We start from the raw sequence: 16378 nt of genomic DNA on the forward strand, positions 1-16378 counted from the left end.
ATGCACCTGCGCCACATCCGACAAGCTTGTCGGCTAATTTTTGGGTGGGCTGCCAGCCCTGGATCTCTGAAGCTTAGGAGGATGGGGGACAGGGGCGTAACTAGACATCACTGGGCCCCCCTGCGAAACTTTGGATGGGCCCCCCCCCACCCCCCTCGCTTTCTGCACAGGAAAACTGAGGACCAATGTGTTTTCCCCATGCAGATAAAAACACTTAGACTTAGGAAATGTCAGGCAATCTGTGCTACCCCCAGATCTACTTACCCGGGGCTTCCTCCAGCCCCTTGCAGCTGACAAGTCCCTCGTCGCAGCTCTGCTCCCAGTACATACATACACACACAGCTGTATTATTTTACTACATGAGAGCACATGCTATATGGAGGAACAACAATGACATGCTGAACATAAGATATAGTATCACTGTAACTTTGGCAAAACATTCAGAATGTCACTGATTGATACAGTTATTACAGGATCTTGGACTCCACGTGAGACAACAAGCTCTCAATGAGGCAGCAACAGTCAGACATCAATCTCGACTCCACTGTGTTGTAAAAGTAATTAGAGGCCATAAGGTCATTTGCGTGTGTGTGATAAGAATCTAGGAATCCTTTCGGAGTGATTGCTGAAAAGGGAAAGTCTACAACTTTGTTATCAAAATGTGACTCCTTTGTTTGTTAGGTTGTTCATGAAGTCATCAGAACTTTGCAGCAGTGAGAGACAGATGTTTTTTTACGAACCCTAGGGAGCAGGGAAAGTGTACAAATTCTAAAGTGTGTATGAGTCCTTATCTGTGTGGTGGACACATGCAGTCAATATATAACAGTGGTGCGAGAGCAGAATACATTTTTTCTCTTCATGCCCTTAGGCCTCGTTCACATCTGCTGCGCTGAAAAACGTGTTAAAGCGCATGGTAAAAAACGCATGCGCTTGTGCGCGCTTTAATCCGCGTTTCTGTGCGTTGCGCTGCACTTCTTTAAAGCACGTTTTGCTTACTGTAGCAGCAGCAGTTGTCAATAAAACTTTGTTTTTGTATGTAAATGTATTTTTTTCTCCAATTAGGGGTAAAAAACGCATGCGCTTCTATGCGCTTGTACGCGCTTCTATGCGCTAAAAAAGCGGACCCATTCACTTGCATTGCTGTGCGCTTTACAGCTCAGCGCACAGAAATGCCTGCAACACTACGTTTTTGTAACGCTGCTCAGCGCAGCGCATAGATGTGAACCAGCTACATTTAGTTACATGGACAAATCAATACCTTGCTGATCGCACAGGGCAGTGCGCTGTGGAAAGCGCACAGAAACGGCCCTGATGTGAACGAGGCCTTAGCTGTCAGTCTCTCAAACTTTCCCCCCCACGGACCCCCTGTAGCTTCTGGGCCCCCCTGCGGAGGCATCCCTTGCAGGGTCTATTGTTACACCCCTGATGAGGGAAGCCTCATTAGGGTCCAGAGACTTCCCCCTCCCAAGGTAAGTACCCCCAGGGGCTCTTTTTTATTTATTACAGGATCCCTTTAAAGTAGACAGCAGCCAGGCCCTTGCCACCTGCCTAGGTTGACCTGTGGTTGATATCGTTCCAAAGGGCAGTTCGACTAACCAATGAAGTGCTGGACTCTGAGCTGATGGAACTGCCTATGTGACTCTCAGACACGAAGAAGGAAGCAAGTTTCCCTCACAGAACTATAATCTGACGTAAGGTATTAAACCTTATAGAACACAAATTAAACCATTAGCACCGAAGCACAAACAAGTCAACGAAACAGTATTGACAAGACGTGTAAGAGCATGAAAGACACGCAGTGAACTTGCTCCCTGTGCCCCGCCCCCCTCCCCCCCATTCCCTGACTTGTCTAATTTATTGCACATATCTCCTTTCCAATTATGACAAGTTCCTGAAGTAAATGTTACAATGTGATCACTGTTCGTTGCCAAACGTTGGAGCTCATTGAGGTTAGCGGAGTGGAGTCATTTTTCCGTTGACATAACAAGCAGGGTGCAGATGTTTCAGCCAGCGTCATGTGTGCACAATTAAGGATAAAAGAGCAAGGCTGATGATGTAGGAACAGTGCCGTTAACTCCAAACCATCACGCAGCCATTAAAAGCTTCAGCAGGCCTATAAAACCGAATGAGGTAGAAGCTCCCTCCCGGCCATCTCTCAAACATTATGACATTGATCCGGAAGGCCAAGGGGCTGCTCGGATGTAAAACTAAGCATGGTGTCATCAGGGTCCATGCGATGTCCTCCTCTGCCTGGTGGTACGAGTGGCTGTCAAGCAGGCCTGGAATTACATCACAGGAGCCTATAGGCACAGATGTTCTGGCACCCTAGACTTCATCCTCCACAAACGTACAAACCCCCGCCGAACGCAAATGTGCTGGCCAATCCTGCTGTGACTTCTCCCTTACTTCCCCTGCCCGTTGTAGGTAGCTACAGGTGTCCCTTAAAGGACCACTATCGAGAAAATTGTAAAATTTAAAATACATGTAAACATGTACAAATAAGAAGTATGTTCCTTTCAGAGTAAAATGAGCCATAAATTACTTTTTTTTTTTTAAATTACTATGTCGCTTTCACTTACAGTAGGTAGTAAAAATCTGACAGAACTGACAGGTTTTGGACTAGTCCATCTCTTCATGGGGGATCCTCAGCAAGGCTTTTATTCTTTATAAAGACATTCCCTGGAAAAGATTAACACAGTGATGCTGGCTATCGTCCCAGCTCGCTACACACGTTTTGGCAGTTGGACAGAGCAACTGCCATTCATTAAGTTCTTTTAGGACTAAACAAAACTCTGAGAATGCAAATTAACCCTCGGAATCCCCCCGAATGTAGGCTATGCAATATATGCATTATATTGGACATGTTTTCCTGAGATCTAACCCAGAGAGAGTTGCTATTTGCTCTCGAGTTTGGGAAGAGCTTGGCTGGGGATCCTGACAGCGACGCCTGTGTCAGGTACATGTCATTGCGCAGGCCCTGAGCTGAGGGTGGTCCATGCGCTCTGAAGATCTGAGAGATTCTGGAGTGGTTTTCTGAACAGGAAATACATCCTTGTTAGTAAATCTGTACTGCATCCCCTTCTCTAGTGAATCAACAGATGAAGACTTCCTGTTACTGTCCAGCATGCATCTGGTCTAGACTGGAGGGCACACATGTGGCGGACTAATGCTTCCGAGAGGGGAAAGAAGAAGGAAAAAAAAGAAATGAACTCCTCAGCTGCAGAACATTGTGAACTTCATCTGCCCTAAGGAATCCTTGCCCTTTGTTTTTTCATCTAGGTGTTTTAAAGGGGTTGTTGCACTACAAAAAACACTCATAGAAGGTTGCTGAGTTTAGGCATTGGTTCATTCTAGCACGTTAGGCGTTCCTTTTGCTGCAAATATTTATTTTTCTCTTTAAGATACGTCACATTTTTCATTGCAAACCTTTTTTTGTTTTGAATTTAAAGTGGTCTTCCACCCTCTAATACAAAACTGCTCTTAAGAGTGTGTGTTTGGAGGAGCACATTTCTGTATTCCACCTAGCTTTTTGAGATAAGAGGGACACTTTTAAGACCCACCCCTGCTCCAGTTTTAATCACGCTCAAACTCTTCCATCTACCAAGGTAAGTACCTAACTTTTTGTCTTTTTTAATTTACAGATTTACTTTAAAGAGACACTTAAGCCAGAAAAAAAAAGAGTTTTACTCACCTTGGACTTCTACCAGCCCCCTGCAGCCATCCTGTGCCCTCGCAGTCACTCACGGATCCTCTGGTCCCCCGCTGCCAGCTAGTTTTGTTTTTGCCGACAGGCCCGTCAGGACTGGCCACGCGTAGCTTTTTCCGCATTCCCGACTGTAATTAGCGCTATTGCGGGCCGCAGCGCGTACAAAAATATGCGTTGCCGCATTACGCACGCATAGATATGCGGCAACGCATATTTTTGTGCGCGTTGCGGCCCGCAATAGTGCTAATTACAGTCGGGAATGCGGAGAAAGCTACGCGTGGCCAGTCCTGACGGGCCTGTCGGCAAAAACGAAACTAGCTGGCAGCGGGGGACCAGAGGATTAGTGAGTGACTGCGAGGGCACAGGACTGCTGCAGGGGGCTGGTAGAAGCCCCAGGTGAGTAAAACTCTTTTTTTTCTGGCTTAAGCTTCACTTTAAAGGGGAACTGAAGAGAGAGGTATATGGAGGCTGTCATGTTTATTTCCTTTTAGACAATACCAGTTGCCTGGCAGCCCTGCTGATCCTCTGCCTCTAATACTATTAGCCATAGCCCCTGAACAAGCATGCAGCAGATCAGGTGTTTCAGTGGTTCAGAGTCAGACTTATAAGTCTGATCTGACAAGACTAGCTGCATGCTTGTTTCTGGTTTTAATCAGATACTACTGCAGAGAAATAGACCAGCAGGGCTGCCAGGCAACTGGTATTGATTAAAAGGAAACAAACATGACAGCCTCCATATACCTCTCTCTTCAGTTCCCCTTTAAGGCAGAAACACTTGTTTTAGGGGTTATCATGGTGGTGGGAAATGGGGAAGTGCCCAACAATGCTGGGCCCACATGATTTCTAGAATTGTCCTTAGCTGGAAATCCATGCTACACTACTCAAAACCAAAACTTTGCACTCTAGGTTGGTCTTGCATAGCACCACCCACTCTTGACCACATCCACCCATCCCATCCACAAGAGTCTCGTAATTATCTTCGGACCCTAAGCTAAATGGTTCAGGTCGTCTTCCATGTGCATTCGAACTATTTTCCTCTTCTCTCTGGGTTCAACCAATGGGCAGGACATTCAGACATGAACATGTGACACTAGCGGGAAAGAGAACGGGAGATCCCAGGCTACAAATCCCTACTTCAGTTCATTACAGTAGAAGCATGAGGAGGCAGACTTGGCCTTGACAGGAAGTGGATAGACTATCTAGTGAGCAGACCTCAATCTACTGACAGAAAGTGACTAAGGCTACTAGATAGGTCTGCATAGATAGGTCCACAGCTGCAAACAAACCCAGCTACTCAAGGGGTTTTTACTTTTGAAAAATACATCATTAGCATCTTCGCCCTTGTTGGATTTTGGGTTTACTTGGACTTTAAAGTCTGCCCATGTATACAGGGGTGGACCTTCCATGAAGCCACCTGAACCATGATTTAGGCAGCGAAATCTAAGTGGGGGCAATTGGACTAACAGTTTGGGCCACTTGGCGCCTGCCTCCTCTCTGCTTTCCCACCCATCTTCCTGGCACACACACTACTCTCCTCATCCATACATCCCTGAATTCTTGTCCTCATTCGACCGGTGGCACCTGCTGCCCTTCCCTATATATCATAAGCAGGTAAGGTGTCGATATATGATTCCCGCTGCTCCTTGGTGGTGCCGATGATCTCGTGGGCGGGATCACAGCACCGTCATTGGGCCAATTACTGATGCCAGCACTGCATCCTGATTGGCCACGTCCCAAAGCTTCCCCTCCGACTGACCATGACAATTCTTTGCCAATGATGGGGTTTTTTTGTATGAGGAGTATCAAGGCCGGGCCGCCCATGAGGCGGGGTGAAACTTTTGCCTCAGGCGGCACTTCTGGGGGGGGGGGGGGTCGGCACCCGCCCGTCCGTGTGTGTGGGGGCCGCCCGAGCTGGAGGGGATAGCGGGCAGGAAGGGGGTATTGGGCCTAGCAGCGGGGAGGGGGGTTGGACCCCCCCCTCCCTCGCCTGGGTCCCCCGTCCTCCGCTCCCCTCCAGCTTTAAAAAGTTCCTTGCTGTGGCTGCAGGCAGCTATGTGGAAGAGGCAACGGGCGGGGATTACTCACCTCTTCCTCGTTCCAGGTCAGCGTGCGCTCCACTGACGTCACTTCCTGCTACGCCGCAATGCCCGCTATCCCCTCCAGCTCGGGCGGCTCCCCACACCCACGGCTTGGGGGGCGGGGGGGCGGCGGCGATTTCTTTGAAAATTGCCTCAGGCGGCAAAAAGTCTAGGGCCGGGCCTGAGGAGTATATATGCTATGAGGTATATACAATGGGGTTATATAAAGGCGCATATCCTGACGAAGCTCGCAAGTGGGCGCGCAACGTGTAGGTGAGCGGGTTCCAGCACTGTGGCCTGAGAAGGCCTTTATTGGCTGCAGCCGAAAAGTGTGAGGCTTCCATGCGCACAAGCGCATGTGTGGTGCCAGCGTCAGCTCCCCGTCCTTGCGTTCGAGTGGCATGCAGAGCGGGTTGAGCTACTGACTGAGCCCCGTGGGGAGGCGGTCGTGACCTGAAGCGAGCTTGTGGTGGTGGTGGATGGATACCTGAGATGGTGGAGCCACTTCCATTTGGAGACAGCATGGGATGATGAGTTCGCTCCGCTTTCCACTTTACTCACAGCTTGCAAGCTAAAGAGAAATAACTCCCACACTTGTCAATAATCACTATATAACCCTCTCCCCCTCTCTGAAGACCTACAATACTTTGGTACCGGCAGGGCTGGATTTACCATAAGGCACCGTAGGCACATGCCTATAGGCGCCTGATGATGGAAAGGCGGCTCACTCCCCTCCCGTAGTACTGTCTAGTGTTGGGCGAACAGTGTTTGCCACTGTTCGGGTTCTGCAGAACATCACCCTGTTCGGGTGATGTTCGAGTTCGGCCGAACACCTGATGGTGTTCGGCCAAACTGTTCGGGTTCGCCCGAACTGCTCAATGCCCGGCCGAACAGGGCCCCTGTTCGGCCGAACAGGGCCCTGTTCGGCCGAATACGGCCCCCCTTTGGGGTCGCAGGCATAAGGGGGGAGCATGCCCCGATCGCGCGGGGGGGGGGGTCGGAAATTCCCCCCACCCCCTCTGCTAGCGCTCCCCCCTCTGCCCGCTTCCCCATAAAAAAGTTGGCGTAAAGTTAAATAGTACCGGTGGTGGCTGCTGCAGTGGCTGGCTGGCAATGGTGTGAGGAGGAGGAGTCCGAGTATGACGCGTTGAGGCCGGGCAGCGGGCGGTTCAGCGGTAGTACCCTTGTGGTACTTCCGCCCTTTCTCTGACCTCACGTCCTCTACGTGATGACGCATACGAGGGTACGCGTGACGCGTACCCTCGTATGCGTCATCACGTAGAGGACGTGAGGTCAGAGAAAGGGCGGAAGTACCACATGGGTACTACCGCTGAACCGCCCGCTGCCCGGCCTCAACGCGTCATACTCGGACTCCTCCTCCTCCTCCTCACTCACACCACTGCCAGCCAGCCACTGCAGCAGCCACCACCGGTACTATTTAACTTTACGCCAACTTTTTTATGGGGAAGCGGGCAGAGGGGGGAGCGCTAGCGGAGGGGGTGGGGGGAATTTCCGACCCCCCCCCTCCCCCCCGCGATCGGGGCATGCTCCCCCCTTATGCCTGCGACCCCATAGGGGGGCCGTACGTATTGCGGCATGTTCAGGTCCCCATTGACTTGCATTGAGTTCGGGGTTCGGGCCGAACATGCCGAACATCTGGCCCATGTTCGGCCTGTTTGGCCCGAACCCGAACATCCAGGTGTTCGCCCAACACTAGTGCTGTCCTCCATCCTTCCCTATGCAGAGTCCTGATGAGAGTGCAAATGAGAGGTTACTCACCCTGCTCTCGGCATTCCACTGACGAGATTTCCCTTCAGTTGGAGGAACCTCGAGCTACTTAATATTGAGGAAACTTCTTGCTACCCAATACTAAGGGGCACCTGTAGCTATCTATGACTGGCAAGGAAAATAAGGGAGAAGTGACAGCTGGGACAGCCAGCACACTTGCAGTGCAGTTTGTGGGGGGTTGTAGCGACATGAAGGGAGAAGTCTAAGGTGCCAGGACCTGGATTTACCATAAGGCACTGTAGGCATGTGTCTACAGGTGCCTGATAATGGAAAGGCGGTTCACTTCCCTCCCTGAGCTCCTCCCTCCCTTCGTCCTATGCAGAGTCCTGGTGAGAGTGTAAATGAGAGGTTACTCACCCTGCTCTCAGCATTCCACTGGCCAAATCTCCCCTCAGTCAGGGGAGATTTACTAACTACCTAATACTAAGGAGCACCTGTAGCTACCATTGACAGGCAAAGGAAGTATGGGAGAAGTGACAGCTTGGCCAGCCAGCACACTTGCAGTGCAGTTCGGCAGGGGTTTGTAGGCTCCTGTTAGGTAAATCTTGGCCTGGCCAGGACATCTGTGCCTATAGGCTCCTGTGAGATAAAACCAGGTCTGGGTACCGGTACCAGGAGGGGGGGGGGGGGGGGGGGTGAGGGTGGTGGTATGTGCGGGCAACTGTGGATGAGTGAACATTCACTGATGGCCATTTTGAAATGTTTTTAATTGGTTGGTCTGTGTATAGATATAACTCCTCAATAAAGCTGATGTTTTGTATTTTTCACTATTACTATGAGCAACCTCTTTATTTAGAATATAGGGGTTATATAAATATCAGCATTTACAGAGGACGGGGGGCAGGACAACACATCCTTCAAAGTTTTCTTCAGGCAGCAGAAAGTCTATAACCGGCCCAGGATGAAGAGCAGATAGGTTTTGAGTTTAGGCCCATCTAGAGGTGACTTGCATAGACAGAAAAAAAAAAGTTTTCGTTGATGCGTTTTCCATTCGCTAGGTGAACAAGTGTAGCAGAAGTCAACTTGCTGAACGTTTAGCAAAGAAAATACCTTATTATTTTTTTCCTTTCCCCCCCAGGACCATTTATTTCCCATCATCTGGTTCCTCTATCCCCGGGAGCTTATTAATGGCTTGCGGAGGTCCATTGGAACATATGGCATATTCACATTTACATAATGTATATACCTGTCCAGAGATTTATCGACCTGCTACATTTGGACTTTCTGCCAATCCAGCAAATGATGAGACTGCTGGAAAACGAGACGCTTCCTCCTCTCATTTGTAAAAATCAGATTTTTCGTTATAGATCAAGAGATCTAACTTCAGCTGATTGGTTAGGTGTCCATGACCCGAAGAGACCATGTTCGAGCATAAAACGATTTATCAGGACCGGAATGGTGATCTGGCCATTCTGGTATTTGTCAGAATATATGGTCTGCAACCTTTCCTACCGCACCCACGAGCCACAAACACACACACTGTGGTCAGATCTGCTTTACAAAACTAGCAGGACTTAGTTACTACAGACTCGATGGAATATTATGTACCGTGGATTTTTAAGGAGCACCTGCAGCAAAAAAAGAGGCCCCAAGTAGATAACCAGGTATAGGAGCCCCCAGTATAGATAGCCAGGTATAGGTGCCCTCCAGTATAGCAGGTATAGGTGTCCTGAGTATAGCCAGGTATAGGTGCCCCAGGCCAATGGTTATAGCATGAGTTGTGAGCAGCAGACACACACAGCCACGGGGAGGGGGGCCCGACTCCTGCTCCCTCACCTCAGGCACCACCTTCAGTGCTCCCCCGGCCAAATATTATAGAATTGGCAAGCAGGCAGGGAACAGGAACTTACCTATTCCATTCCATGCGACAGAGGTCTGATCTTCTCTGTTGCAGCGCCTCACTCTTCTTCCTGGTGATAATCAGGAAGTAGAATGAGGTTCTGCAACAGAGAAGTCGTAGCTCCGTTGCATGGAACGGAAGAAGTGAGTCTGCATTCCCTGCCCACTTGCCGCTGCTATAATTTCTGGAGGGGGGAAAAGCTGGAGGGAGAGCCTGAGGTGAGGGAAGGGGGGATCCGGGTCCTCCTTTCCCGCCAATGTGTGTGAGAACTACTCTCCCCTCCTGTGCTGCACCCCATCCTGCCCCTAAAAATGGCCCTAGCCGGGCCTCAGAGCCGCTGCCCCCCCCCCCCAGCCTTCTGCCCCCACAGGCCTTCCCGCATCTGCATCCATTATGGAGGGCTGGAGGTCGCAACCTCTGCAACCCCTATTGCAGGGGCGTAGCAATAGGGGTTGCAGAGGTTGCGACCGCATCGGGGCCCTTGGGCCAGAGGGGCCCCGAAGGGCCCTCCCTCAACTACAGTATTAGCTCTCTATTGTTGCTGTGCTCATAATAATCACTTCTATGGATACTTTGAATAGTGGTAATCATTAACAAACTGCTCCCCATCCCCTTCTTGCACCTCTGACACTGTAGTTGCCATTGGCAGATTTTGGTGCGCCGTATCAATTGTTATGTATAGAGTGCATGGGGGGCCCCAATGTAAAACTTGCATCGGGGCCCACAGCTCCTTAGCTACGCCACTGCCCCTGGCTGCAAGGTGAGAGTGCGATCCACTACACCACTGTGCTGCCCAAGCATGCTTGATTGAGCTGAGTGGCTTGTACCGTCCTATGGAGAGACAAAGGAGAGAAGAAGACGAGTGATCCCCAGGGTTCTGGGACAAAACAGTTACCCCAAAATATCTTGCTTGGTTGACTTCTTATCACCTACATTCATTTGAGTGCAGAAGACAAGGAATGCCTGTATGGAAATGAAAGAGATAGCAAAATCAAAGACAATCATTTCACCCATCAAAAGGATGATAGTAACCAGAAATAGAGCATGACATTTGGCATCCCGAAGCTAATGGAGGATTTGGGCACCCCATAGGCACCAATGCAACTATAAGGCGCCCAAAGCAGAAATTTGGGCATGCTATAATTAACATTTTGAAAATTACAATGTTATAGTTTCTTTTACATTTTTTACTGTTTTTAAAATTAGGATGTTATAGTTTTTGACATTTTTAATGTTTAGTAGTTATCGTTTTGAAATGTATCGTTTTCAGTATTATAAGTTTAGGAAGGGGGGTTTTAGGGTTAGGTGTCAAAAAGGGGGGGTTAGGGTTATGTGTTAGAAAGGGGGCTTTTAGGGTTAGGCATCAAGAACGGTGTTTTTAGGGTTAGGTGTCAGGAAGGGGGTTTTAGGGTTAGGCCTCAGGAAGGGGGGGTTCTGTGTGAGAGTAGGGTTAGGTTAAGTTGTAGGGGGTCTTTAGAGTAAGGCACCTGGAAGGATGATTTTAGGGTTAGGTGTTAAAAGAGGGGTTTTAGGGTTAGGCGCCAGGAAAGGAGGGTTCTGTGTGAGAGAAGGGTTAGGTTAAGTTGTAGTACAATATTGTTAATATATACCAATATTTTATTACAATAATTTACACTATTTATATTTAAAAAATGAAGAGTATAGGTAGATATTAAAAATGATTTTATTTACGAAAATGGCTCCCATTTTTCCTCGCGCCCCTATTTCACACACACACCCGGAGAATGTTAGTGCATTTCTACATCTTTTCTATCATGCTCCACAAAGATCATCTCTCACTTGTTTTCTTTCTTCAATACTTTTTTCACTTCTCCACATTGTGCGCCAACCAAGCCTCCCCAAATTACCCTCAGGGCATTTGGACATCTTGTTTACCAGGTCATCGTTTTATGGTGGAGTGTTTGTACTTGACAATATCGAAAACCACCTGTTGACTTTGTCATAATGTTTTCTGAAGAGCTCTGCTCGGTATGTACCTGGAACTCACTTTCAAGTCATTTCTTGCTAACTTTTTTTTTCTTTGGGAGGACGAACAGTCTCTCGTGAATACATCTGGTCGAGTGAGTGTAAAGCAAAAGAAAAAAAAATCTCAGACGCTCTTGGTAGGTTATTAGCCGTCGAGTGTCCAAAATCCATCAATCCCAAAACAAACACATGTGCGCACCTGCGGGCCGGTTGCGAACTCTGCTTTTATTACCATCAGCGAGAATGAAATACAGAAGCTTGTTTTCCATTTTTGAGTGTGCGTGTGTTTTTGTTTTATTTTTTCGCCATTTGCCATCTGTCATTTTAGCATATATCAAATATCCTCCTCGCTGTGACGGTGTGAAAAAAAATTGGCAGCTCCTAATGAAAATGTAAATCGCAGACCGGTAAACTTGCGGCAGGAGCAGTGCACAGCACCCTGGGTGGCTGTTTGTCATTGGGCAACGGGGACATTAAAATACATAGGTGAACAGATGCTGTTTATGTTATCGGACTCAGCTTACGTCATAGACTTGAACGTCGGGGTGGTGTGTGTGCGCTTTCGCAACATGTGCAAGTCTGCTTGTTGGAACGTGGCACTTGCATTAGGTTTGATTTTGAAATCGAAACGTAACCACGGTCTGACCTCAACTGAAAAAGAAAAAAAGTTCCACCGGAACCTTTGTTCACTTTTGGATCTCTTTTCCTTTCGATCTTACCAAGAGATGCCTTACGCCAAGGCAGAGAATAAAGAGGGAGGGGTGTCAGGTGGAAAAATTATAGAACAAAAAACAGTATACGCTCCCAAAGAATAGAACAAAAAAAATCAGGAGGACCTTGGATGAGGAGACTACAAACACATTGAAGTTAGTAAAAGCTACAACAAAAAAAGTTATTTAACAGAATCAGAAAAATGTATTTTGCCAAGTACAACGGGGGTTGTACCCGGAATTGATTTTGGCACTACAGGGTCGGTGATGGTAACAGTTATGATTATTAATATTATTTTTATATTTATATAGTACCAACATCTTCTTTAGTGCTGTACCTGGTACACAAAACAAACAGTGAGGAGCATAGATACACGAGAAAGTCAAAACTCTGTACAACTCTGTGGCTTGAGACACCTCAGGACTGGTACATGTTCATATGATAAGTTACAGCAGAATAAGAAACACTCGGAGGAGGTCCCTCCCTACCCTTGCGATCTTACAATCTAGAGTGTAGTAGGTTGGAGACATTAGGGTAGGAGACACGGGTTAGCGGATGAAACAGTGACCCTCCAATGCTACCTATAGCAAAATGTAAGCTTGTCTGAGCAGGTGTGCTTTGAGAGTACGTTTCAAGGTTTCCAGGCTCAGAGCATGATGGACTGGCTGTTGGAGAGTTCCAAAAGAGAGGAGATGCTTGTGAGAAGTCCTGAATGCGGTGGTCAGAGGAGGTGACAAAGCTAGAGGTCAAGAGGAGCGAAGTCTTCGAGTGGGATGGTATCTGAAGATGAAAGAGTTCAACATAGGTCAAACTAAACATGGAGACATCTCATGACTCCGAAAGAGAACTTAGAGGACACTGACACTGGGCAAATTTATCAAAACCAATACACATTTGGGCAAGGCACTTTTTCAGGAGGTGGTGTGACTAAATAACAAAACCTGTATTTCTCAACAGCCTCACATCACCAAGAAAAGTTGAGAAGGCCAAGAACCTTCCAGTGGAGTATTATTATTATTATTGTTTATATAGCGCCGACATCTTCTGCAGCACTGTACAGAGTATATTGTCTTCTCACTAAACTGTCCCTCATAGGGGCTCATAATCTAATCCCTACCATAGCCATATGTGTATCTATGTATCATGTAGTATGTATCGTAGTCTAGGGCCAATTTTAGGGGGAAGCCAATTAACTTATCTGTATGTTTTGGGGATGGGGAGGAAACCCACGTAGACAAGGGGAGAACATGCAAACTCCATGCAGATAGTGCCCTGGCTGGGATTCAAACCAGGGACCCAACATTGCAAGGTGAGCATGCTAAACTCTATGCCAGTATTAACCACTTAAGCCCTCGGTCGTTTTCACTTTATGCATCCGAGCAATGTTCACCTCCCATTCATTAGCCTATAACTTTATCACTACTTATCACAATGAACTGATCTATATCTTGTTTTTTCCGCCACCAATTAGGCTTTCTTTGGGGGGTACATTTTGCTAAGAGTTACCTTACTGTAAATGCATTTTAACAGTAAGAATAAGAAAAAAAAATGAAAAAATTCATTATTTGTCAGATTTCGGCCCTTTTAAAATGGATACATGCCTCCATAATTAAAACCCACGTATTGTATTTGCCCATTTGTCATGGTTATTTCACCATTTAAATTATGTCCCTATCACAATGTATCACGACAATATTTTATTTGGAAATAAAAGAGCATTTTTTTCCGTTTTGCATCCATCACTATTTACAAAAATATAGAGAAATATTTCATCTTTACATAGATATTTAAAAAGTTTAGACCCTTAGGTAAATATTTATGTGTTGTTTTTTTATAGTAATGTTTTTTTCTTTTTTTTATTAAACATTTTATGTGGGTATTTTTGGGAGGGTGGGATATAAATAGTGTTTTATTTGGGGAAATATTTGTGTATTGTAATGTTTCTTTACTTTTAGATGTAGTTTTACTTTTTGGCCACAAGATGGCAATCTTGAGTTTGTTTACATGACGTCACTCTAAGCGTGCAATGTACGCTTAGAGGGACATAGCGGGGGAGAGGAATCAGTGATCGGCACCATAGCCCAATACATTGATTCCTGGGCTAACGATTCCGCGGCCAGGATCGGCCACGGGAGCACGCGGGAGCGCGCATGTCCTCCTTGATGTTTTTATACGTCAAGGAGGACAAAGTGGTTAAAGTATCACTTTAGATAAAGTTGTGCCTATGCCGGATAGGTCAAAATGCCTTCCTTATTATCTTGTGCCACACTTATATATAGTTACGTAGTTACATAGTTATTTGAAAAAAGACATACGGCCATCGAGTTCAACACCAGCTTGTTCCCTCACATATCCCTGTTGAACCAGAGGAAGGCAAAAAACCCTTACAAGGTCCAATTCAGAGCCGGCCTTTGGGGGGGGCAAGTGGGGCGGTCGCCCCAGGCCCCGCGCTTGAGGAGGCCCCGCGCACCGCCATTCAGAGCCGGCCTAATTTAATATTTATTGCTGGCTGCTGCGGCGGCAGCAGCCGCCGATCGCACTGACCTGATGCGCTTCCTTCCTGTATAGGCTGGAGCGCATCGGCATTTCCTCCTCTGCCCGGCTGCTGGCACCCAGCGAGTGACGTCACGAATGACGTCATATCCATGCGCAGAGAGAGCGCTCCCCGTGGCAGCTGCAGCCCGACCTAGAGCCGACCAGGACTGAGAGTCTGAGAGACTCACTGAGCGAGCCACTGTCTGCAGCAGCCGCCGGACGTATTGCAGAGCAGAGGCCAGGGGACTCAGCTGAGGCACAGCAGATACTGTCCGGTAGGTAGGATTATTTGAGGGGTACATGATTTGGGCGGGGCACTGGGGCTGGCTGGGGGAGCATTATTGTTATTAGTTATGCACTGGGAACTATTTATACTAACTATATACTGGGCGCTGTACTAGCTATATACTAGGCACTGTACTAACTATATACCGGGCACTGTACTAGCTATATACCGGGTACTATACTAGCTATATACCGGGCACTGTACTAGCTATATACCGGGCACTGTACTAACTTTATACCGGGCACTGTACTAGCTATATACCGGGCACTGTACTAGCTATATACCAGGCACTGTACTAGCTATATACCGGGCACTGTACTAGCTATATACCGGGCACTATACTAGCTATATACCGGGCACTGTACTAGCTATATACCGGGCACTGTACTAGCTATATACCGGGCACTGTACTAGCTATATACCGGGCACTGTACTAGCTATATACCAGGCACTGTACTAGCTATATACCAGGCACTGTACTAGCTATATACCGGGCACTGTACTAGCTATATACTAGCTATATACCGGGCACTGTACTAGCTATATACTAGGCACTGTACTAGCTATATACCGGGTACTATACTAGCTATATACCGGGCACTGTACTAGCTATATACCGGGCACTGTACTAGCTATATACCGGGCACTGTACTAGCTATATACTGGGTGCTGTGCTAGCTATATACTGGGCGCTATACTAGCTATATACTGGGCACTATACTAGCTATATACTAGGCGCTGTACTAGCTATATACTGGGCGCTATACTAGCTATATACTAGGCACTATACTAGCTATATACTGGGTGCTGTACTAGCTATATACTAGGCGCTGTACTAGCTATATACTAGGCGCTGTACTAGCTATATACTGGGCGCTATACTAGCTATATACTGGGCGCTATACTAGCTATATACTGGGCGCTATACTAGCTATATACTGGGCACTATACTAGCTATATACTGGGCGCTGTACTAGCTATATACTGGGCGCTATACTAGCTATATACTGGGCACTATACTAGCTATATACTGGGCGCTGTACTAGCTATATAGAATAATTAAAATATGTAATGTAATCAAATAGCGAATGGTAGTACCATTGTTTTTTATATTGGTTGGCTTAGTGGCCTTTACCGAACGTAATTGTTTTCAAACAATAATAGTAAGGCGTACTGCATTAAAGGCGGACAAGCCCATGAACGTGGCGATACGGTATATGGCCTACACTTATGGCTCTAGGCCCCGCATGTGACACTCGCCCCAGGCCCCGCATACTCTAAGGCCGCCTCTGGTCCAATTAGCCCAAAAAGGGAAAAAAATTCCTTCCCGACTGGCACCAAGATTTTAGAAATATAATTTTGGTGGCACAGCTCATAGTGCACGGATGCATGGTGGTGAAGAGTAGACCATGCAGACAAAACTGGTAGGGGGAGATGTGGCACCGAGT

This window comes from Hyperolius riggenbachi, chromosome 9 (assembly GCF_040937935.1).
Source record: "Hyperolius riggenbachi isolate aHypRig1 chromosome 9, aHypRig1.pri, whole genome shotgun sequence".
In the NCBI taxonomy this organism is placed as follows: Eukaryota; Metazoa; Chordata; class Amphibia; order Anura; family Hyperoliidae; genus Hyperolius; species Hyperolius riggenbachi.